Source organism: Ovis canadensis, chromosome 12, assembly GCF_042477335.2.
Source record: "Ovis canadensis isolate MfBH-ARS-UI-01 breed Bighorn chromosome 12, ARS-UI_OviCan_v2, whole genome shotgun sequence".
NCBI classification, from domain to species: domain Eukaryota; kingdom Metazoa; phylum Chordata; class Mammalia; order Artiodactyla; family Bovidae; genus Ovis; species Ovis canadensis.
In genome coordinates, this window is record NC_091256.1 from 50,816,346 (window position 1) to 50,841,785 (window position 25,440).

At 38.5% G+C, this 25,440-nt stretch overlaps 1 long non-coding RNA gene across 1 annotated transcript in view; it reads left to right on the forward strand.

The window, feature by feature from the left end:
* The window catches only part of LOC138416482 (uncharacterized), a 135,518-nt gene that overhangs the window by 63,753 nt on the left and 46,325 nt on the right, over nt 1-25,440 (forward strand). The gene's annotated exons all lie outside the window — the stretch shown is intronic.

Consider the following 25,440-nt stretch of genomic DNA (forward strand, 5'->3'; position numbering starts at 1 on the left):
ATTTGAGAAACTGAGCTGAGAGGATTTGGATGAGGTATTGGAAGTTATATAATTTTTGTTTTTCTTTTGAAATATGAGAGTTGGCTTGGACCACGCAAACTATTTTCTTCTCATTCCTCTATTACCATGCATTTAAAAAGTGTCAATAAGCTGCTGTTTTTCACTGACTAGCTTGTTACAGGAACAATATCCTACAGGAAGGGGAGCAGAGTCACAGGCAAACTTAAAACTTTACGTATGGCCATGATGTCTCTTAATGCCAATTTCACAACAGATTTTTCTCTATATGACATACACATCCCTTCCCCACTTCAGTACTTGATAGAAACTCTCTGCCTATAAGGAGATTAAGGATTTTCTCTCTTCTCATCCCTTTATCTCATCCCCTTCTTTCTAACAAGCTGAATTTGATGTGAAGGTTATGAGAGGGATTCTTCAGTTCAGTTCAGTTCAGTTCAGTTGCTCAGTCGTGTCTGACTTTTTGCGACCCCATGAATCGCAGCACGCCAGGCCTCCCTGTCCATCACCAACTCACGGAGTTCACTCAGATTCATGTCCATCGAGTCAGTGATGCCACCCAGCCATCTCTAATTTGCCATCTCCAAATCATAATTTATTTTTAAAAAGAAAATTTGAACCCTAGCTTCATAAATATTGCAACAAATAGCTATCAATGTACCTTTAAATACATCCTGGAAGCAAGTAATATCTGAGAGGTTCCTTTTGACTGCAAATTATTAGATTCTGTGATTTTTTTGTGATTTTAATTAGAAATGGGGGTGAAATACTGATAGGTGGCTATAATCTATAGGGGAAAAGAAATTAGTAAAAAGATGTAATGTGGGCATAACAGCCTTGAAAAATGCATTGATATATCTTTAAGAGAACATATTTTTTAGGGTGTAGTTTGAGTTGGATCTTTCATAATCTGGATATCGTCTGTCTAATTTTTCCTATTTTCCTTCTAATCAGCACCACATTTAGTAAATTGTTAATATTCAGTGATGCTTTCCTTCATTAAAACAATCAGAAGAATTTTTTTTTTCATCTGGATATCATTAAACATGGAAGAAATTAGGGACAATTAAACAAGAAATGATTCTTAGCCAAATTTGACATTATAAAAAAAGCCTTCAGAGAGCTTAATTTAACTTGCACATGACCCCCCTGAGAGCAGGAAAATTATTTAATTCCAGACAAATTTAGTACAATTCTAGAAGTATATGATCTAAATTTCATTCTGTATAAACATTTTTTACACTTAAGAATTGATACCAGTTACTTCCTGATTGGTACCCTGGGTTAGAAATTAAAAGATCTGAAATTTGAATAAATAAGACAGATAAAGACAATGAAGTATGAAGAACTATTAATAGAAAGTTTTGAAGAAAACTTCTTATCTTTAATTCAACTTTTTAGAAACCATTGCTGTTTTTAAACTTTGAGAAATTCCTTCTGCTACATCACTCCCTTTTCTATTCTTTTTTTTTAATTGTTTGTTTGTTTGTTTGTTTGTTTGTTTTTACTTTATTTTACTTTACAATACTGTATTGGTTTTGCCATACATTGACTTGAATCCACCACGGGTGTACATGCGTTCCCAAACATGAACCACCCTCCCACCTCCCACCCCATAACATCTCTCTGGGTCATCCCCGTGCACCAGCCCCAAGCATGCTGCATCCTGCATCGGACACAGACTGGCGATTCGATTCTTACATGATAGTATATGTGTTTCACTGCCATTCTCCCAAATCATCCCACCCTCTCCCTCTCCCTCTGAGTCCAAAAGTCCGCTCTACACATCTGTGTCTCTTTTGTTGTCTTGCATTCAGGGTCATCATTGCCATCTTTCTAAATTCCATATATATGTGTTAGTATACTGTATTGGTGTTTTTCTTTCTGGCTTACTTCACTCTGTATAATTGCCTCCAGTTTCACCCATCTCATCAGAACTGATTCAAATGTATTCTTTTTAATGGCTGAGTAATACTCCATTGTGTATATGTACCACAGCTTTCTTATCCATTCATCTGCTGATGGACATCTAGGTTGTTTCCATGTCCTGGCTATTATAAACAGTGCTGCGATGAACATTGGGGTACATGTGTCTCTTTCAATTCTGGTTTCCTAGGTGTGTATGCCCAGCAGTGGGATTGCTGGGTCATAAGGCAGTTCTATTTGCAGTTTTTTAAGGACTCTCCACACTGTTCTCCGTAGTGGCTGTACTAGTTTGCATTCCCACCTTATCTTTGACAAAGGAGGCAAGAATATACAATGGAGTAAAGACAATCTCTTTAACAAGTGGTGCTGGGAAAACTGGTCAACCACTTGCAAAAGAATGAAACTAGATCACTTTCTAACACTGTACACAAAAATAAACTCAAAATGGATTAAAGATCTAAATATAAGACCGGAAACTATAAAACTCCTAGAGGAGAACATAGGCAAAACACTCTCCGACGTAAATCACAGCAGGATCCTCTATGATCTACCTCCCAGAATTCTGGAAATAAAAGCAAAAATGAACAAATGGGATCTAATTAAAATTAAAAGCTTCTGCACAACAAAGGAAAATATAAGCAAGGTTAAAAGACAGCCTTCTGAATGGGAGAAAATAATAGCAAATGAAGCAACTGACAAACAACTAATCTTAAAAATATACAAGCAACTTATGCAGCTCAATTCCAGAAAAATAAACGACCCTTTTCTATTCTTTCTCTTCCTTCTCTTGTGCCTGTACATGAAATTATTCAGTCACAACTTGACCAGTAGTCTGTTTACATCTGTCTGGATACAAAGGAATCTTTCCCTCACATGTGGAAACCAGTCCCAGTTCAGTGGGAAGAGAATTCAGTTTGGATCTCAAGACCCCAGAGGAAGTTCTGGATTTTCCTTTTACAGGTTGTGTGACTTTAGGTGAATCGTCTAACTTTTTGAACTTCATTTTATCATTTGAAAAATCAAGGCAATAAAACTTATTCCATGAAGTTCTTATGAGAATTTTATAAGGTATTTATGAATCATACTTTACCCAGTAGATTGCTACTCAGTTTGTAATTAAAGAATTAATCAGATTTAGAACCTGAAACAGACATGTAGTAATTCATCTGAGGGTCTTCTAAGGCAGAGCTCACTCTTACACATTTTCCTGAAAGGCCTTGGATTATATCACATGGCAAATTTCCTTTTTGTGTAAATGCTACCTGTGGGTGTAATCACTTGTTAGCATATGGTTACTTTGTTGCTATTTTCTGGTTAATTATGAGAAGGGAATAGTTTCTGTCCTGGCAGCATTTTTCTTTTATTTTGGTGCTTTTTGTCAAATACCTGTGAGATATTTTCCCCTTAAGTGCTGACCTTTATGTTAATGTGGAATGAGATATTACAGCAAGATAAGAGCTCCACAGGGTGTAAATAAATGTCACTTTTCAAATAGAAACCAGCATACATGCTAGAAAAGAAAACTGAGATTTTTAGCTGGTCCTGTCTTAGAAACAGTAGGCTCTCTAATAGAAGAGGCTTCACATAAGGATCTATAGGTGATGCAGAATAAAACTTAAAACTACTGAAAAACCTAACAAAGCAATATTTCCCAAGATTATACACTATCTGCAGAAGATATTAGAAACAACTAAATTTATCACTCCATTTCATTCCTCAGGATCTCAGATGTCAGGAAAAAGATCAAGGTCATAAACTCAGATGTTGCTTCTATTAGTCAGGTATGAGCTCTGCTGCTGTTGCTGCTAAGTCACTTCAGTCATGTCCAGCTCTGTGCGACCCCATAGACTCATTGGAAAAGACCCTGATGCTGGGAAAGATTGAAGGCAGGAGGCAAAGGGGACAACAGAGGATGAGATGGTTGGATGATATCACCGACTCAGTGGACATGAGTTTGAGCAAATTCTGGGAGATGATAAAGGACAGGAAAGCCTGTGCTTCTGTCCATGGGGTCGCAAAGAATTGGATACTACTGAACGACCAAACAGCAAGATCTTTAGATCAACATGAATTCGTTTTATTAAAAATTTTTATTCAATTTTAATTGTATTTATTTAGCCATACCATGAAGTATGTAAGACCTTAGTTCCTCCAATAGGGGTTGAACCTGTACCCTCTGCAGTGGAAGGGTGGAGTCCTAACCACTGGACCCACCAGGGAAACTCACATTGCATTCAGTTCTTTATTTTTCAAAGTCTTTTCATATCCATTATAAAATTAGGGAAGTCTCCATGAACTCTAATTTTATAATGGATATAAAAATACTTTGAAAAATATCAAATTGCATGCAAATGTGAAAACTTATTATTTTAAAAAGTAGGATGTGAGAGTTAACGTTTACTTCTCTTAAATTCATTTTGGCCCCAAAGATGAAGAGCACACCTCAAGAGAGTAGAATTTTGTCCAATCTGAAGTTCTCTGGTTGGTATTTCCCTGTTAAATTGTATTCATACCTAGTTTCTTTATTCACTTATGCAGTTAAATGTCTGATTTGAAGAACCCAATGTGTGATTTCCTTTTCTTATCATAAACCCCAAACACAGCATTGTTCCATCTCAAGATGGCTAAACAAACTAATAGTTTGTACCCCTGGAAACCAGGAAAAGTTCTGGTGTCCCAAGTGCTTCAAGGAAAACTGTGCCACAATCTCTTGTTGAAATCTATTTCTCCCAGATTTTTCTTGGATATTTTTGACTGTAGATTTCTGTAATATGCTCAGAATTGTGAAATGTGTAACTAATTGTGCAACAGAATTATGAAAGTGTTCCTTCCCTTACGTAGCTTAAAGTGTGACTGAGGAAGTAGGAAGAAAAAGTCCATCCATGAAATTAAGAAACAAATACATTATTACTAATTCAGATACTTACTGAAAAGCTTCTTTAGGCTCACTCTAGGGGTTTTGCAAGGAAAGTAATTCAACCGTGTTTCTGAATACTACATTATAGCAGCTCAGTCTATTATGGAGGTCAGAACTCTTAATATTATTGAGCATTGTCCTTTGAAATTATTTTACCAAACCACCTGGTAGAGTGGGAAGGTGAATGTCACAAGTAATTCCCCTTCTTCATTCTTCTTTTTCCTCCACACCCCATCAGGGAAAAACCCCTTGTATCTCTAGAACTTGCACGAAAAACCAGTGAAATAATCCGGCAATACTAAGATTAGTGACCCAACCCCTGCTTAACTAGCACATTTCAAAACCACATATGTCAAGGTCTTCTCTACATATAGGTCAGTCTGTGGTTTCCTCCGCTGTGGCTACTCTGGGAAGAGAAAGCAACAGTTTTCTTGTTTAAAAAAGTGCTCAATGTAGCAAAGACTAAGGGGGGAGATCGTGGGCTGAAAAAAACACAGGAGGACCTGAAGGTCATCTTATTCATCTGGAAATTCTCCCACTGGCCACTGTTCCTCTCAGGCCATTGCTCTTGTTTTGAGTAAACTGGTTCTGCTCTAGTTGAGCAGGCCCCATGCTAAGGAGGGGCCGTGTGGCTTGGTGGGGGAAAGTGAGGAGATGGCCATCAACATATGTGGGCTGGGTACCCACTTTCTTGTGTCTCTTACATCAACAGGCAAGCATTGCTCCTAAGAGACCCTTGAAGACTGAGGGAGAAGGGAAAAAGTCATGTCTTCATGAAATAGTAGAGGAATACTGGAGGAGACGGGGAGATAAAGACATGGTAACTGCTTATGGGGGGCGGGGGCGAGGGCAGGAAGGTATTCTGTTTGTCAGTGTCCAAGTGGTGGGTTGTGGGAAATACATCAGGGCATTCTCATGTCAGTTCAGGAAAAGGGCTGATTTTAAGTCAAGAACAGGGTAAATTTTTCCATGCTTCTTTATCATCAGAAGAGATATTGGGTTGTAGTCTATTAGGTAATTTCTCCTCCCTTGAGGCAGAATAAGGTATTGGTTAAAAGTTAAGAATCTAGAGCAAGAAAGTGTGATTTAAAAATCACATTTCCAACACTCACTAGCAATGTGATCTTTGACAATTTATGTAACGTCTCTATGCCTCAGTTTCCTCTCACTTGTATAATGGAAATAAAAAAGCATCATCTCACAGAGAATTACAAGGATTAAATGAGCACATAGACATAAAATGCTTGGCACATCAGCACTTAATAATTATTTCCCAGGGAAATCACCTGCTAACTGTCCCCTGCCCCCTCCCTGCCAAGCCCAGGCTGCACAGCCTAGTGGTGGAATGCATGAGATTTATAGTTAGATTGGATCTGGAGTCAGCCCAGTTGTGCCCCTGGCCTGTAGTGGGATATGGGACAAGTTATTTAATCTTTCTAAGCATTGTTTACTCCATCTGTAAGTTGAGATAATAGTGATATTTACCTCATAGTTTGTTCTGAGGAATGAATGAGATGATCTATATCAAGTTCCTCTTGCAAGATCTGGCACACAGTAGATGCCACTTCTCTAATACATGCACACATATCACACACACAGACCACATTTGCACACGCAAAATGGTTTTTCATCTTACAAGATTGTCTCTTCCTTCCTTAAAAAGAAAACCTGAAGAAACGTCATCTTTCCTAAGGCAGTGCAGAATAATGCCCCTGAACTGATTACTTATGCCCAGGTGGCACTAGAGGTAAAAAACCAGCCTGCCAATGCACAAGATGTAAGAGACATGGGTTTCATCCCTGGTTCCGGAAGATCCCCTGGAAGAGGGAATGGCAACTCCAATATTCTTGCCTGGAGAATCCCATGGAGAGAGGAGCCTGATGGGCTCCAGTCCACAGTGTTGCACAGAGTCAGACATGACTGACATGACTTAGCACCCATGCACTGGGGAAAATGTATCCTTTTCAATTCTCCCTTACATTTTCCCTTTCCATCCGCTACGTCAGGAGCAGAAGACCAGGGAAATTGATGAAAAAAAGGGGGAGCGGGTGGGGAAGAGAAGAGGACCAAAGCTGACTTAGCATGTGTCCGCTTTTCTCATGAGTAACTGCCTGTCAGGACTGGACACATAATTTGTCGGGCTCAGAGCAAAATGAAAATGCATGGCCCCATGTTCAAAAGTAATTAAGAATTTCAGAACAGTGACATCAGGGCATTAAACCAAGCACATGGCACACACAGCCGCAGACCTGTAATGCTGGCCCTTCTCTCAGTCCTAGGGCAGCTGGAGAGGGGAGGCACTGAAGGCCCTTTTGTTGTTGGTTTGAAGCTAACTTGTCTATTCTTTCCATCTGAGTCTAAATGAGCCATGTAGGCTTACATCCAGTGGTCTGGGAGCCTGGAGACTGGGAATACGAAGTATCAGATACCCCTACCTCTGAGGGGAGGTAAAGGGAAATTGGGTTAGAACTGTCTAACCCAATCAATCAATCAATCAATCAATTTGATCAGTTCATAGGAAATCCTCATAATTGTAGGAGGGATTGTCATACACAGGGTGAGAAGTATAGTAATACCAGTCATTAGAGAATATTTGTGGGTGTGGCTGTGGTCTACAATGATGTAAAATGGTCACTTTCATGGTCTTAGAATCAGTTCAGTTAATTTCTTCTGCTTAACAACATTTTAAGCTCTTAAGAGGATTTATCTACCTCTTTTCTTCACTTATTAGAGAAGTGAAAGCTTGACCTTCCTTCTAACCTTGTTAGATACTACTACTAGCTTGAGGGCATTAGGAGGAAGATGAGAAGAATATAGGCAGTAAACACATTTCAGTCTTTGTGCCTGCATGCATGCTAAGTCGCTTCAGTCTTGTCCAACTCTATGCAACACTATGGTCTATAGCCCACCAGGCTCTTCTGTCCATGGGGATACTCCAGGCAAGAATACTGGAGTGGTTTGCCATTTCCTCCTCTAGGGGATCTTCCGGAACCAGGGATGGAACCCGAGTCTCTTATGTATCTTGCCCTGACTGGAGGTTTCTTTACCACTAGCACCACCTGGAAGCCCATTTCAGTTTTCAGGAGCTAGAAATGCATTCGTCCTTTATATCCATATTATCTATATTCTTTTATCTATTTTGTACCCTGCAGGAAAATTTGGTGATGAACTTTAATTCTTTGAGAGACTAACAAGAACATATAGGCCATGGACAGAGGAGCCTGGCGGGCTGCAGTCCATAAGGTTGCAAAAGAGTCAGACGCTTTGGCTCGTTAATTCTTTGAGACACTACCACATGGCTCAAAAGGCCTATATGTTCTTGTTCTGTGACCAGATTTGGGAGGGTGGGCCCTGGAGATGCAGCAGAAGAGACCCTGGGAATGGATGTGGGGATAAATAGGGTAGAGAAGGGGGTTTCAAGGAAAGCTGCTAGAGTTAGAGGAAGGAGAAAGGTGGTGAGGAGGAGAGAGTTTTGGGGAGTAGGAGGTACTACAATGGGGGCTGGAGAGAGGAAGAGAGGAATAAGGAAGTCTAGGTTGAAAAGTTCTGAAGTTAACTTGTAGGTTAGGAAGTCCCAGGAGGAGGGGACTAGCAGGCCCTTTCCTTTCTTAGATGAATTGAAAGGCCCGCGGGGCCTCGGAGAGAACTCTGTTCCTTGTAGAGGCACTGGCACTACCGCTCCTTAACTCTTTGGGTTGTTCTCTACTCCTCCCAGCAATTCAGAGTTCTTACCTGCAGAATTCCATGGATAGACGTGCCTGGTGGGCTACAATCCATGGGGTCACAAAGAGTGACTAAGACTCCCCCCTTATCCCCCGCCCCAGCAATTCAGAGTCCTTTAAATGCAAAGCCAGGGTGTGCAACAGGGGATTTCTAATCCCAGTCTGAGCCAGACCACAGATTCTAGGGGAGCGAGTGATTGAGACGGAGGGAATAGGTCAGAGAGAGAGAAGGAAAGCGCACTTGGAGATCAATGATGGGTGAAAGAGGAGGGAGAACGCAGGGGACTGGCTGGGGTAGAGTGAGGCATGGGCTGTATATCTGTTATGTCTATCCTAATTTTTTAAATAACAATTTAAAAGTGATATTTGCACACCACATGTCTCACCTTTTAAATTATATAATTCAGTGTTTTTTTCAGTAAAGTTATGAAGTTGTGTAACAGTCACAACTAGAATTCAAGAACATTTTTATCACCCCCTGTAAAAAAAATTACCCATTAGCAGTCACTCTGCATTCTCCCTTGCCCCTAGTCCCTGGAAACCACACATCTGTTTTCAGTTCCTGTAAATTAGCCTGTTCTAGACAGTTCATGTAAGTGGAATCATACAATATTCAGTCTTTTGAAACTGGCTCCTTTCACTTAGTATTTAGTTCTTACAGTTCATCCATGCTATAGCATGTATCAGTTTTGTTTTCACTTTTTGGCTGTAATAAATAATGGTGCTAAGAACAATTAAAAAAAAATTGGGGTATAGTTTCTTTACAATGTTGTGTTAATTTCTGCTGTACAACAGCATGAAGCAGCCATGTATACACACACTCATACACATACATAATCCATGCATACTTCCCTTTCTCTTGGACCTTGCCCCCTGCCCTATCCACTCCTCTAGTTCACCATGGAGCACCAAGCTGAGCTCTCTGGGCTATACAGCAGACTCCCACTATCTATCTGTTTTATATAGACAAGTTTTTCTGTGAACATATGTTTGCATTTCTCTTGGGTATGTAACTAGAAGTAGAATTGTTGGGCCATGTGTAATTCTGTGTTTAATACTTTGAGGAACTGCCGTACAGTTTTCCAAAATGCTGTGCTAAGTTTCTCCAGTCTACCCCATGGACTGTAGCCCACCAAGTTCCTGTGTCCATGGGATTTTCCAGGCAAGGATACTTGGGTTGCAATTTCCTTCTCCAAAATGACTGAACCATTTTAGAACTTCACCAGCCATGAGTGAGAGTTCTAATTTTTTCACATCCTTGCCAGCACGTGTTATTTTCTGTCTTTTTGCTTTTAATCATCCTAGTGGGAATGAAATGTTATCTCATTTTTTTAAAATTAAAGTATAGTTGATTAACAATATTATGTTAGTTATAGGTATACAGAAAAGTGATTCAAATACATATACACAGCACATTTACAGACTATTTGCCATTAAAGGTTATTACAAGATAGTGAATATAGTTCCCTGTGCTATACAGTAAATGCTTGCTTCTTATCTGTTTTAGATATAGTAGTTTGTATTTGTTAATCCCATATACCTAATTTATTCTCCCATCCCCCCTTTTGTAACCATAGGGCTTTGTGCTATGTCTGTGAGTCCTTGTACATAGATTAATTTATGTATTTTTTTGATTCCATATATAAGTGACTTTTATCTTTCTCTGACTTGACTAAATACAATACTCTCTGGGTTCATCTGTGTTGCTGCAAATGGCAATATTTCATTCTATTTTATGACTACTATTCCATTGTGTGTATGTATATATACATATTGCTGTTTAGTCTCTAAGTCATGTCCAGCTCTTTTGTGATCCCATGGAGTGTAGTGTGACAGCCTTCTCTGTCCATGGGATTTCCCAAGCAAGAACACTGGAGTTGGTTGCCATTTCCTTCTCCAGGAGATCTTCCCAACTCAGGAGTTGAACCCACATTTCCTGCACTTGCAGGTGGATTCTTTACCACTGAACCATCAGGAAAGCCCTATGTACACACACACATGCAAACATATACACGTACAGCACACGTACATATACTACATACTCTTAAACCAGTCATCACCTGGTGGACACTTGGGTTGTTTCCATGCCTGGCTATTAATGCATAGTGATGCTATGAACATTGGGGTACATGTATCATTCTGAATTGGAGTTTTGCCTTTTCTGGACATATACTCAGGAGTGGGATTGCTGAATTACCTTGTAGGTCTATTTTTAATTTTTAAGAAAGCTTCACATGGATTTACATTTAAAATATTCTGTTCTTAAGTCACTTAAAATAATTACTTTTACAAATAATAAACAATTAGTAAAACTGGTTTTTGTTTTTAATTCTCAGGAATTGCTAATTTTTTTAAAATTTGATTTAATTTTATTTTTAATTTTTAAAATTGAAGTATAGTTGATGTACAATATTGCATAAATTATAGGTGTATAACATAAAGATTCACAATTTTAAAAGGTTTATATTCTATTTATAATCACTATATAATATTAGGTATATTCCCTGTCTTGTAGTTTATATATCTTATACATAGTAATTTGTACCTCTTTATACACATCCCTGGAGAAGGCAATGGCACCCCACTCTAGTACTCTTGCCTGGAAAATCCCATGGATGGAGGAGCCTGGTGGGCTGCAGTCCATTGGGTCGCTAAGAGTCTGACACGACTGAGAGACTTCACTTTCACTTTTCACTTTCATGCACTGGAGAAGGAAATGGCAACCTACTCCAGTATTCTTGCCTGGAGAATCCTAGGGACGCGGGTGCCTGGTGGGCTACCGTCTGTGGGGTCGCACAGATTCGGACACGACTGAAGCGACTTAGCAGCAGCAGCAGCACCAATTTACATTCCTACCAATAGGGTGTGAAAGTTCCCTCTTCTTCACATCCTCATCAACATTATTTGTGTTTTGGCTATCTACATGTCGTCTTTGGAAAACATGTCTATTTAGTTCTTCTTTCCATTTTAAAATCTTTTCTAAAAAAATGTTGAATTTTTTTTTTGTAAATTGATTTATTTATTTTAATTGGAGGCTAATTGCTTTACAATATTGTAGTTATTTTTGCCATATTTCACATGAATCAGCCATGGTGTACATGTGTCCCCCACACATGTACGTTAACATTGAATTAAACAAGCTGTTTATATATTTTTGATATTACTCTCTTACTGATCCTATTATTAGCAAATATTTTCTCTCATTCAGTAGGTAGTCTTTTTGTTTTGACGACTCCCTTTGCTGCACCAAAACTTTTAAGCTTAATTAGTTCCTATTTGTTTATTTTTGCTTTTATTTCCTTTGCTTTAGGAGACAGATCCAAAAAAAAAAAAACAAAAAAAACCCAAAAAACCATTATTTCAATTGATGTCAAAGACTGTTCTGCCTAAGTTTTCTTCTAGGAATTTTATGGTTTCCTGTCTAGCACTTAGGTCCATTTTGAATTTATTTTTGTATATGGTCAGTCAGTCAGTTCAGTTGCTCAGTCGTGTCTGACTCTTTGTAACCCCATGGGCTGCAGCATGCCAGGCCTCCCTGTCCATCTCCAACTCCTGGAGTTTACTCAAACTCATGTCCATTGAGTTGGTGATACCATCCAACCATCTCATCCTCTGTCATCCCCTTCTCCTGGCTTCAATCTTTTCCAGCATCAGGATCTTTTCCAACGAGTCAGATCTTCACATCAGGTGGCCAAAGTATTGGAGTTTCAGCTTTAGCATCACTCCTTCCAATGAATATTCAGGACTGATTTCCTTTAGGACGGATGGTTGGTTCTCCTTGCTGTCCAAGAGACTCTCAAGAGTCTTCTCCAACACCATAGTTCAAAAGCATCAATTCTTCAGTGCTCAGCCTTGTTTATAGTCCAACTCTCACATCCATACATGACTACTGGAAAAACCATAGCTTTGACTAGACAGACCTTTGTTGGCGAAGTAATGTCTCTGCTTTTTAATATGCTATCTAGGTTTGTCATAGCTTTTCTTCCAAGGAGCAAGTGTCTTTTAATTTCATGGCTGCAGTCACCGTCTACAGTGATTTTGGAACCCCCCACCCCCAACAAATAAAGTCTGTCACTGCTTTCATTGTTTCCCCATCTATTTACCATGAAGTGATGGGACCAGATGCCATGATCTTAGTTTTCTGAATGTTGATCATTAAGCCATCTTTTTCACTCTGCTCTTTCATTTTCATCAAAAAGCTCTTTAGCTCCTCTTTGCTTTCTGCCATAAGGGTGGTGTCATCTGCCTATCTGAGGTTATTGATATTTCTCCCAGCAATCCTAATTCCAGCTTGTTCTTCCTCCAGCCCAGCATTTCTCATGATATACTCTGCATATAAGTTAAATAAGCAGGGTGACAATATACAGCCTTGATGTACTCCTTTCTCAGTTTGGAACTAGTCTGCTGCTCCATGTCTGGTTCTAATTGTTCCTTCTTGACCTGCATACAGATTTCTCAGGAGGCAGGTAAGGTGGTCTGGTATTCCCATCTCTTGAAGAATTTTCCATAGTTCGTTGTGATCCACACAGTCAAAGGCTTTGATGTGGTCAATAAAGCAGAAGTAGATGTTCTTCTGAAACTCTCTTGCCATTTCTATCATCTAATGGATGTTGGCAGTTGTCGGGAGCCACATTAGGCATTACTGACAAAATGGAGGCACAGCCCCCAGCCCCCTCTCCTCATTTCGCAGGCACGGACCTGGGATTAAGGAGTTAGGCCTTGTAATTCTGACTTGTCTTTTCCTCTCCTCAGCTGAGTTGACTGAAAAAGAATATTAAGGTGCTTATTGCTCTTGAGAGGAGCATGAGAAGGCACAAAGCCTTCTGCAGCTGTGCTCAGAAAATAATTCATAAAGTTAATCATTGACATTTGTTCAAGGACTTTTAAGAGTGTTCCAGGATGAGGACATAGGCTGCAGCTTGAGGCCATGGGAGGGATTGATATCTGAAGCCTATTTGTGAGGAGAATGTTTATGGCAAAGGGGTTTACTGAATTTAGGACTTAGAAATAATTAAAATAGTTAGAAGTTAAAGATTTAAGGAATGTTGTAAAGTTAGCATATTTTACTATAGCTTATAGAAGTTAGGAATTTTTAGAGACACTATAAGTAGAAGCCTTTTTAAGAGATAGTGAGCTCAGGATGTTAGGGGCAAACAGGATTTAGGAAGGTAAGTAGTAAACATGAATGTAGCATGAGTTACAATGTAATCACAAGTTAGCTATAGGACACATTAGAAGAGGTAGTTAATAGATGATAAGGCTGATTCTGAGAGAATCATTAAAGCAGGAACTCTTTGAAGAACAACAGTGATTTATGGGGATAATAAATCTGGGAGAGGGCTATCTGAAAATGTGAAACCTCTGGCCTAATGTTTTCATAAAAGTATAAAGTGAAGTGAATTTGCTCAGTCGTGTCCGACTTTGCGACCCCATGGACTGTAGCCCACCAGGTTCCTCCCTCCATGGGATTCTCCAGGAAAGAGTACTGGAATGGGTTGTCATTTCCTTCTCCAGGGGATCTTCCTGACCCAGGGATCGAACCCAGGTCTCCTGCATTCCAGGCAGATGCTTTAACCTCTGGGCCACCAGGGAAGCCCAAAGGTATAAAGAGAATCTTAAACTTGGAATAAATAGGCAGTCCAAAGAAAACTGAGAGGCTGTCTCATTTCTCATTGCCAACACTGTCCATCTTTTCAGGTTGAATCCTGGCTGCTGGAGTTGGACTCCAGCAGGCAGTTTGATATCTTCTTCCTCTGCCTTTTCTAAATCCAAAATATAGAATATTTTTAAAAAGGAGCTCCCCTGGTGTCTCAGATAGCAAAGACTTTTACATTGACACTACAAAACATTGTTGAAAAATATTTTTTAAAGACATTAAAAAAAAATGGTACCAACGTTAATGGATTGAAAGTCAGCATTTTTGAGATGACAATAGTCCCCACATTACTTAACAGATTCAACATAATGCCTATCATATCAAGGACAGCTTTTGAGGGTATAAACTAGCAAATTGATGCAAGAAATTAATGTAGAAATACAAATAAATTAGAATAAGAAAATATCAAAAAGCAATTATCAAAAAAAAAAAAAGACAAAAAGAAGAACAAAGTTTGAGGAGTCATGTTTCACAATTTCAAAGCTTACTATAATGCTACAGTAACAAAACCAGTGTACTGGAATTAGGATAACAGGGGTTCCAGGAAGGGAAGAGAGAAGGAAAAATATCAATCATGTATCTGAAAAAATTATGACTGAGAATTTCTCAAATCTAATGATATCCAGGTACAGGAAGCCCAGAGGGTCCCACACAAGATGAATCCAAACAGACCTACAATAAGACATACAACTAAAATGGCAAACGTTTAAGATAGAATTCTAAAAGTGGCAAGAGAAACAAAAAGTCAGTTACATGTGAAACCCCATAAGGCTATTAGCTGACTTCTCGTCAGAAACTTTGAATGTATGAAAGTCTGAAAAGGACTACAAAGTCCTAAAAGCAAAAACCCTGAAACCTAGGATTCTCTACCAAGTAAGGTTATCATTTAGAACAGGAGAGATAAAGAATCTCTTAAGCAAAAATAAAAACCCACCATCAGCACCACCACCACCACCAACAGAACTATAGAAGAATTCAGTGATACTAAATCTATTCTAAAAGAAATATTGAAAGGTCTTCTCTAAATCATAATAGGAATGGCAAATATACAAAAGTATTGAAGATCACTTAAATAAGCCAGTACATAGATTTAAAAACAATAAAAATTTTTTGTAAGAGTAATTATAACACTAAAATTAATTAAATTTTAGTGCTAAAATTAATAGCAAAAAGATAAGTGTGAAAATGTAAATAGGGCATCAAAATTACCAAATGTGAGGGAGAGAAGTAGAAAAGTATAAATTTGTTTTGTGTTTGAACCTGTACAACTATCAGTTTAAACCAAGAAGCTATAGCAATGGGTCAACCATACTTGAACTCCAGGATAGCCACAAATCAAAAATATAAAATAAATTCACAAAATAGAGAAAGTAACTCAAGCATACTACAAAAGAAAATCATCAAACCACAAAAGGAAAAACGAAAATAAAGAACTACAAAAACAACTGGAAAAGAAAGTTAAAAATGACAGTATTTGTTTGTGTTAGTTGCTCAGTTGTGTCTGACTCTTTGTGATCCCTATCAATAATTGCTCTAGTCAAAATAAATAAAGTGGCAGGCTGCATTAAAAAAAAAAGAGGACCTACAGTATGCTGCCTACAAGAGACTCACTTTAGGGTGAAGGACATGCAGACTGAAAGTAAGGAGATGGAAAAATAGAGTTTGTGTAAACATAAATAGCAAGAGAGCAGGGGTAAGCCATATTCATATCAGACAAAATAGATAGACTTTAAAACAAAGGCCATGAAAGCCAAGATATTATATAACAGTAAAGGTATCAATACAAAAAGATGATATTATACTCATTAACATACATACACCCAGTACAGGAGCACCTAAATATATAAAACAAATCCTAATAGACGTGGAGGGAGAAACTGACAGGAAGACAATAGTCGTAGAGGACTAACACTCACTGACATGAATGGACAGCTCATTCAGACAGAAAATCAGTAATGCAGAAGTCCTAAATAACCCAATATACCAGTTGGACTTAATTAATATCTACAGTCAACTATATCCAACAAAACAGACCATACATTCTTTTCAAGCCCTTGTGGAATATTGTCTAAGACAGACCATATATTAGGTCACAAAACAAGTCTCAGCAATTTAAGGGGACATTGTTTCAAGCATCTTTTCTGACCGCAATGGTATGAAAGTAAAACCACAGAGATAAAAATGAGGGAAGAACAAACTCAAGAAAGAACAAAGAACATACTAAAAACAGCAACAAAGGAGTCAATAATGACATCAAAGAATAAATCAGAAAATACCTAGAGATAAATAAATGAAAATATAACTTTATAAAATCTATAGGAGGCAGCAAATGTGGCTCTAAGAAGGAAGTTCATAGCAATAGAGGCATAACCCAAGAAACAAGGAAACTCTCCCCCTAAAATCTAGGAATAAAACCACCATATGATCCAGGAATCCCATTATTAGGCCTACACCCTGAGGAAAGCAGAATTGAGCACGACACATGTACCCAACTATTCACTGCAGCACTATTTACAATAGCTGGAACTTGGAAGCAACCTAGATGTCCACAGACAGATGAATGGATAAAGAAGATGTGGTATATACATACAATGGAATATTACTCAGCCATTAAAAGGAACACACTAAATGTGTTCTAATGAGGTGGGCAAACCTAGAGCCTGTTATACAGACTGAAGTAAGTCAGGAAGAGAAAAATAAGTATCATATACTAATGAATATATGGAGCATCTAGAAAGTTAGCATTGATGAATTTATTTGCAGGGCAGCAATGGAGAAACAGACATAGAGAACAGACTTATGGACATGAGGGAGTGGAGGGGAGGAGGGAGAGGGTGAGATGTATGGAAAGAGTTACATGGAAACTTAACGATACTAAATGTAAAATAGCCAATGGGAATTTGTTGTATGTCTCAGGGAACTCAAACAGGGACTCTGTGACAGTCTAGAGGGGTATCAAGAGGGATATCACCAGCATCATCTGGGAAATCCACAGAAAATTACTAGAGTTTATCATTGAATTTGGTATGGTTGCAGGATGAAAAATTAATATACAGAAATCTGTTGCACTTCTGCTGCTGCTGCTGCTAAGTCGCTTCACTCGTGTCCGACTCTGTGCCACCCCAGAGATGGCAGCCCACCAGGCTCCCCTGTTCCTGGGATTCTCCAGGCAAGAACACTGGAGTGCGTTGCCATTTCCTTCTCCAATGCATGAAAGTGAAGTCGCTCAGTCATGTCTGACTCTTAGCAATCCCATGGACTGCAGCCTACTAGGCTCCTCCGTCCATGGGATTTTCCAGGCAAGAGTACTGGAGTAGGGTGAACAAACTATCAGAAAAAAAGACACAATCTTAAATATCATTACATCAAAAACAATAAAATACCTAGGAATAAAGTTACCTAAAGCAGGTACACTGCTTCTTTAACTTATATGCAGAGTACATTATGACAAACGCTGGGCTGGAGGAAGCACAAGCTGGAATCAATTGCCAGGAGAAATATCAATAACCTCAGATATGCAGATGACACTACCCTTATGGCAGAAAGTGAAGAGGAACTAAAAAGCCTCTTGATGAAAGTGAAAGAGGAGGGTGAAAAAGTTGGCTTAAGGCTCAACATTCAGAAAACTAAGATCATGGCATCTGGTCCCATCACTTCATGGCAGATAGATGGGGAAACAGTATCAGACTTTTTTTGGGAGGCTCCAAAATCACTGCAGATGGTGATTGCAGCCATGAAATTAAAAGATGCTTACTCCTTGGAAGGAAAGTTATGATCAATCTAGACAGCATATTAAAAGGCAGAGATATTACTTTGCCAACAAAGGTCTATCTAGTCAAAGCCATGGTTTTTCCAGTAGTCGTGTATGGATGAAAGAGTTGGACCATAAAGAAAGTTGAGCGCTGAAGAATTGGTGCTTTTGAATTGCGATGTTGGAGAAGATTCTTGAGAGTCCCTTAGACTGCAAGGAGATCCAGCCAGTCAATCCTAAAGGAAATCAGTCCTGAATATTCATTGGAAGGAATGATGCTAAAGCTGAAACTCCAATACTTTGGCCACCTGATGCAAAGAACTGACTCATTGGAAAAGTCCCTGATGCTGGGAAAAATTGAAGGCAGGAGGAGAAGGGGACGACAGAGGATGAGATGGTTGGATGGCATCGCAACTCAATGGACATGATGTTGGGCAAGCTCCAGGAGTTGGTGATGGACAGGAAAGCCTGGCGTACTATTGAACATGTGGTTGCAAAGAGTCAGACAGGGCTGAATGACTAAATTGAATTGACTAATATTTTGTTTTTTATGATATTGTAAATGGAATTATTTCTTTATTTCTTATTCAGATTGTTTATTGTTAATGTATAGAATGCAAGTGATTTTTTGTCTCTTACAAGTTTTATGAATATACTTATATATTTTAATAGCTTTCTCACCAATTCCTTCAGTTCAGTTAAGTTCAGTCACTCAGTCTTGTCCAACTCTTTGTGACCCTATAAATTGCAGCACACCAGGCCTCCCTGTCCATCACCAACTCCCGGAGTTCATCCAAACTCACGTCCATCAAGTTGGTGATGCCATCCAGCCATCTTATCCTCTGTCATCCCCTTCTCCTCCTGTCCCCAATCCCTCCCAGCATCAGAGTCTTTTCCAATGAGTCAGCTCTTCGCATGAGGTGGCCAAAGTACTGGAGTTTCAGCTTTAGCATCATTCCTTCCAAAGAACACCCAGGACTGATCTCCTTTAGAATGGACTGGTTGGATCTCCTTGCAGTCCAAGGGACTCTCAAGAGTCTTCTCCAACACCACAGTTCAAAAGCATCAATTCTTTGGTGCTCAGCTTTCTTTACAGTCCAACTCTCACATCCATATATGACCACTGGAAAAATCATAGCCTTGACTAGATGGACCCTTGTTGGCAAAGTAATGTCTCTGCTTTTGAATATGCTGTCTAGGTTGGTCATAACTTTCCTTCCAAAGAGTAAGTATCTTTTAATTTCATGGCTGCAATCACCATCTGCAGTGATTTTAGAGCCCCCCAAAATAAAGTCTGACACTGTTTCCACTGTTTCCCCATCTATTTCCCATGAAGTGATGGGACCGGATGCCATGATCTTAGTTTTCTGAATGTTGAGGTTTAAGCCAAATCTCTCATTCTCCTCTTTCACTTTCATCAAGAGGCTTTTTAGTTCCTCTTCACTTTCTGCCACAAGGGTGGTGTCATCTGCATATCTGAGGTTATTGATATTTCTCCCGGCAATCTGAATTACAGCTTGTGCTTCTTCCAGCCCAGCGTTTCTCATGATGTACTCTGCATATAAGTTAAATAAGCAGGGTGACAATATGCAGCCTTGACGTACTCCTTTTCCTATTTGGAACCAGTCTGTTTTTCCATGTCCAGTTCTAACTGTTGCGTCCTGACCTGCATATAGGTTTCTCAAGAGGCAGGTCAGGTGCTCTGGTATTCCCATCCCTTTCAGAATTTTCCACAGTTTATTGTGATCCACACAGTCAAAGACTTTGACATAGTCAGTAAAGCAGAAATAGATGTTTTTCTGGAACCCTCTTGCTTTTTCCATGATCCAGCGGATGTTGGCAATTTGATCTCTGGTTCCTGTGCCTTTTCTAAAACCAGCTTGAACGTCTGGAAGTTCACGGTTCATGTATTGCTGAAGCCTGGCTTGGAGAATTTTGAGCATTACTTTACTAGCGTGTGAGTTGCCTTAGCCTTATCTATATATAAGATTATATCATGTGCAAATTGAAGTAGATTTACTTCTTCATTTCCAATCTGGATTTCTGTTATTTATTTTTCTATCAACTGCCTTGATAGAATCTCTAGTGTACTACAGGATAGAAGTGGTGAGAGCAAACATTTTTGTCTAGATTATAGGGGTAAAGCATTCAGCATTTTACCATTAATATGATGTTTCCTGTGGGTTTTTCATAATGACTTTTATCAGATCTAGAAATGTCTCTTCTAGGCATAGTGTGTTGGATGTTTTGAAAATGAATGGATGTTGGATTTTTCAGATGCCTTTTTTTTTTTTTTTGCATCAGTTGAGATGATCATCTGGTTTTCATCTTATATTCTATTAATATGATATATTGATTGATTTTTGTATGTTAAACCAACCTTGCATTTCTAGGATAGATCCAACATTGCTGTGGTGTGCAATTCTTTTTTATTTGTTGCTGAATTTGGTTTGCTAGTAATATGCTGAGCATTTTTCATCCTGTATTACTGAAGGATATTGATCTTCTTTTCTAGTGATATTTGTCTAGTTTTAGTTTTGTGGTAACACATGATCACCATACGAGATTTGGAAAGTGCACCCTTTTCTATCTTTTGGAAGTATTTGTGAATGATTGCTAATACTTATTCCTTAAACATTTTATAGATTTCAGCAGTGAAGCCATTTGAAGTTGGGCATTTTTGGAGAGATGTTTGAAAATTACTAATTTAATACCTTTACTTAATATAATGCATTCAGATTTTCAATTTCCCTTTCAGTCAGTTTCTATAGTTTGTACCTTTCTAAGAGTTTGGTCATTTCATTTAATTTCATTTATCTGATGTATAGATGTAGAGCTGTTCCCAGTAATTCATTATAATTTCTTTTATTTCTGTAATGATTGTAGTGATGCTTTCTCTTTAATTCCTGATTTTAGGAATTTGAGTCTTATCTTTTTCTTTTTCTTCTTCATTTTTTTTTCTTCTTCTTCATTAATCTAGCTAAATGTCTTTTTTTTTTTTGGTCTTTTTGAAGAACCAGTTTGGGTGTCATTGAATTTTCTCATTGTTTTCCATCCTGTCTTTCACTTATTTACATTCTAATCCTTATTATTTTCTTTCCTTTGTGTGCTTTGCCTTTAATTTGGTCTTTTTCCTAATTTCTTAAGGTTAAAGAGTAGGGATGGATTTCTTTTTTAATAATAGGGATTTAGAGCTATGAATTTCCTGTAGGCACTGCTTCAGCTCCATCCCATAAGTGTTGGTATGTTGTGCTTCCCTGTCATTCCATTCACTGTCTTTCCAATTTAACTTTGTGATTTCTTTTTTTGCCTGTTATTTAGAAAATCATTGTTTAATTCCCACATATTGTCATTTCCTCAAATCTCTGTTTTATTTCATTATGGTATGAAAACACTTTGTATAATTTCAACTATTGGTATTTGTTTTATGACTTATGGTATACCTTGTGAACTTTTGCATGTGCATTTGAAAAAAATATTATTCTGCTATTGATGGTAGCATGGAGGAAGGAGTATCTTATGGATGGCTGATTGGTCTACTTGGTTTATAGTTTTACCCAAATCTTCTCATTTATTGTTGTTCTGTATTTCCTATCTGGTTAGCAATCATTTGTATTCTCCTTTAGTTTTTCAGATATGATTCCCATTAAATTTTGAACATATTTATAATAGTTTATTAAAGTTTTGATCCTATATCTAGTATCTGTTTTTTGGTGGGGGTTGTTCGCTTGTTTGGTTTATTTGTTTTGTTTTCTTGCTGTACCACACAGCTTGCAAGATCTTAGTTCCCTGACCAGGAATTGAACCTGGGCCCATGGCAGTGAAAACACTGATTCCTAACCACTGATCTGCCATAGAATTCTCTGTGCTTTTTTAGAATGCTTTCTGTTGTATGCTGTTTTGGGGTGTTCAGGCCATACTTTCTTTGCATGTATTTTGTGTGTGTGTGTGTGTGTGTGTGTGTGTGTGTGTTTTGGTGAATATTGGACATTAAAAATAATCTAATGTGGCATTCTGAAAATCAGACTCCCCTCTCCTCTAGCTTTTTGTTGTTGTTATTCTTGTTTCTGGGTCTTTTTTTTCCTCCCCTGTTATTTGGTTATTAACTTTCCTGGATGAATTCTGTAATGTCTATATCTTTTGTTGTGTAAAGTCATTGACACATGTCTGTTTATTTAGCTTAATGATCAGCTAAGGTTTTGGTGAAATTTTTAGTAATTTCTTTGAATCAGTAAGTCTCCTACTCTTTACTGTAAGGTTGTGTGTGCGTGTGTGTTGGAACAGGCCTTCAACTTTCTGAAAGTTTGTGACTGCATTAGCCTTAGCTTCCTGCTTGTGCAGAACTTCTAGTTCAGACAGCTGAGGTATTAGAATCTTAGTCATGTCTTTCTTAGATAGGCACATAGCCCTTAAATGTGAGCATCCTTCTAGATTCCTAGGAACATATTGGAGCTTCTCAAAGCCTGCTATAGAGATTTTATTCCCCAGATTTTCTGACCAGTATGTTGTTTATCCCAGTTGGTATTACTGCCATGGGGCACTTTAGTGTTAAACAGTTACCAGATTGTTTTTAGCAGATGAACTGAGGATAGGACTTTTTTAGGGAGTGAGCTCTGAGTTAGGTCAAAAAAGTAAGAAATCTTGTGGATAGGGCTTTTCCAAGGAATTGCCGTACTTGTTAAATAATGATGATTCTCTGGGTTTGGGGCTGTCTGGGGAACTTCAATATACAGCCTTGACGTACTCCTTTTCCTATTTGGAACCAGTCTGTTGTTCCATGTCCAGTTCTAACTGTTGCTTCCTGACCTTCATATAGATTTCTCAAGAGGCAGGTCAGGTGGTCTGGCATTCCCATCTCTTGAACAATTTCATGTTCACGTATTGCTGAAGCCTAGCTTGGAGAATTTTGAGCATTACTTTACTAGCGTTTGAGATGAGTGCAATTGTGCGGTAGTTTGAGCATTCTTTGGCATTGCCTTTCTTTGGGATTGGAATGAGAACTGACCTTTTCCAGTCCTGTGGCCACTGCTGAGTTTTCCAAATTTGCTGGCATATTGAATGCAGCACTTTCACAGCATCATCTTTCAGGATTCAAATTGGCTCCACAGGAATTCCATCACTTCCACTAGCTTTGTTCATAGTGATGCTTTCTAAGGCCCACTTGACTTCACATTCCAGGAATTCTGGCTCTAGGTGAGTGATCACACCATCATGATTATCTTGGTCATGAAGATTTTTTTGTACAGTTCTGTGTTTTCTTGCCACCTCGTCCTAATATCTTCTGCTTCTGTTAGGTCCATACCATTTCTGTCCTTTATAGAGCCCATCTTTGCATGAAATGTTCCCTTGGTATCTCTAATTTTCTTGAAGAGATCTCTAGTCTTTCCTATTCTGTTGTTTTCCTCTATGCTGGGCTGGAAGAAGCACAAGCTGGAATCAAGATTGCTGGGAGAAATATCAATAACCTCAGATATGCAGATGACACCACCCTTATGGCAGAAAGTGAAGAGGAACTAAAAAGCCTCTTGATGAAAGTGAAAGAGGAGACTGAACAAGTTGGCTTAAAGCTCAACATTCAGAAAACTAAAATCATGGCATCTGGTCCCATCACTTCATGGGAAATAGATGGGGAAACAGTGGAAACAGTGTCAGACTTTATTTTGGGGGGTTCCAAAATCACTGCAGATGGTGATTGCAGCCATGAAATTAAAAGATGCTTACTCCTTGGAAGGAAAGTTATGACCAACCTAGATAGCATATTCAAAAGCAGAGACATTACTTTGTCAACAAATGTCCGTCTAGTCAAGGCTATGGTTTTTCCAGTGGTCATGTATGGATGTGAGAGATGGACTGTGAAGAAAGCTGAGCACCGAAGAATTGATGCTTTTGAACTGTGGTGTTGGAGAAGACTCTTGAGAGTCCCTTGGACTGCAAGGAGATCCAACCAGTCCATTCTAAAGGAGATCAGTCCTGGGTGTTCATTGGAAGGACTGATGCTGAAGCTGAAATTCCAATACTTTGGCCGCCTCATGCGAAGAGTTGACTCATTTGAAAAGACTCTGATGCTGAGAGGGATTGGGGGCAGGAGGAGAAGGGAACGACAGAGGATGAGATGACTGGATGGCATCACTGACTTGATGGACATGAGTTTGGGTAAACTCCGGGAGTTGGTGATAGACAGGGAGGCCTGGCGTGCTGCAATTCATGGGGTTGCAAAGAGTCGGACACGACTAAACGACTGAACTGAACTGAACTGGGGAACTTCAAATCCGTTCTGTTTCCTCCATTCATTGCTGGGCTGCTGGTTCTCACAGCTACCATGCTTCTAGGGTTACTGGATTTCAAGGCTAGCTTGGAGCTAAGGAGAGGACTATGGGAATAGAGTAAGTTAAAATGTCACAGAGCTTACTGTTCTTACTGAGATTAAGCGGTTTTTCTTTAATAAATACCCCCTCTGAATTTTGTATGATCTTGGTTAATTTTCAAAGTTCAAAAAAAGTTGATTTTGACACGTCCTTCCCAAATTCTCATGCTTTTATGGAGGAAGAGATTTTTGAGTTCCCTTACAATGCCATCCTGGAAATATTCCCTTTTCCTAATATTTCAAACTCTTTTTCTCCTGATTATAGAATAAAATTTAGAAAGTGTATAAAAGCATGCAGAAATTAAAAAAAAGTCACCTGTGAATATAAGTTCATCATCACTTTAAGTATCTTTCCTTCTGGATTTTGTTTTATGCATTTTCATAAGTTTATTAATTAATTAAATTAATTATTTTCCCTGACTGAAGTAGTCATGAAGGTTAGGAGTAGAAAAGAGATTTGAGGAGAGGAAGATATTGTACCTGAAGCCTGGAGAGAAGGTAGAGTTGAGGAAGAAAGAAGTTCAAGTTGAAAAATGCAGAATAATGTAAGGGAAAAAATAGAATTCTACCTTCCAGCAATAAATACTGGTGGTATATTTGGGTGTTTAATTTTCTGTTGTATCTATGAATACATCTATAAAAGTTCACATATATACTTATATGGACACACAAAAACATATGTGTCTGTGTGTGAGTGTATTTTTAAACAAATTACAATCATATGGTGGATTTATGCTTTTCCCTTATATAATCAACATTTGCTGAAAGTCTTCAAGTTAATTTGGAAACCCATTTTTCCATTAAGTAGATATATTTTAGTAAGACACAGTTCTATCATATTGGACAGCCACACAATTTCCAGTTTTGCAGTATTTTAACAGTATTACCTCAAATTTCCTTGTGTACTTCTAACCTGCATTTCTGATTTGTTCATTAAGATAAATTCCTAAAAGTATCCTTTTATAATTTTTATTATTAAAACCTGTAGTACATGTTTTCAGTTTTACACAAGGGTGAATGCTGGGTTGAACAGGGGTGTCCAAAGACTTCTTCTATTCCTACTATCTTATGTAATTTAAAAAAATA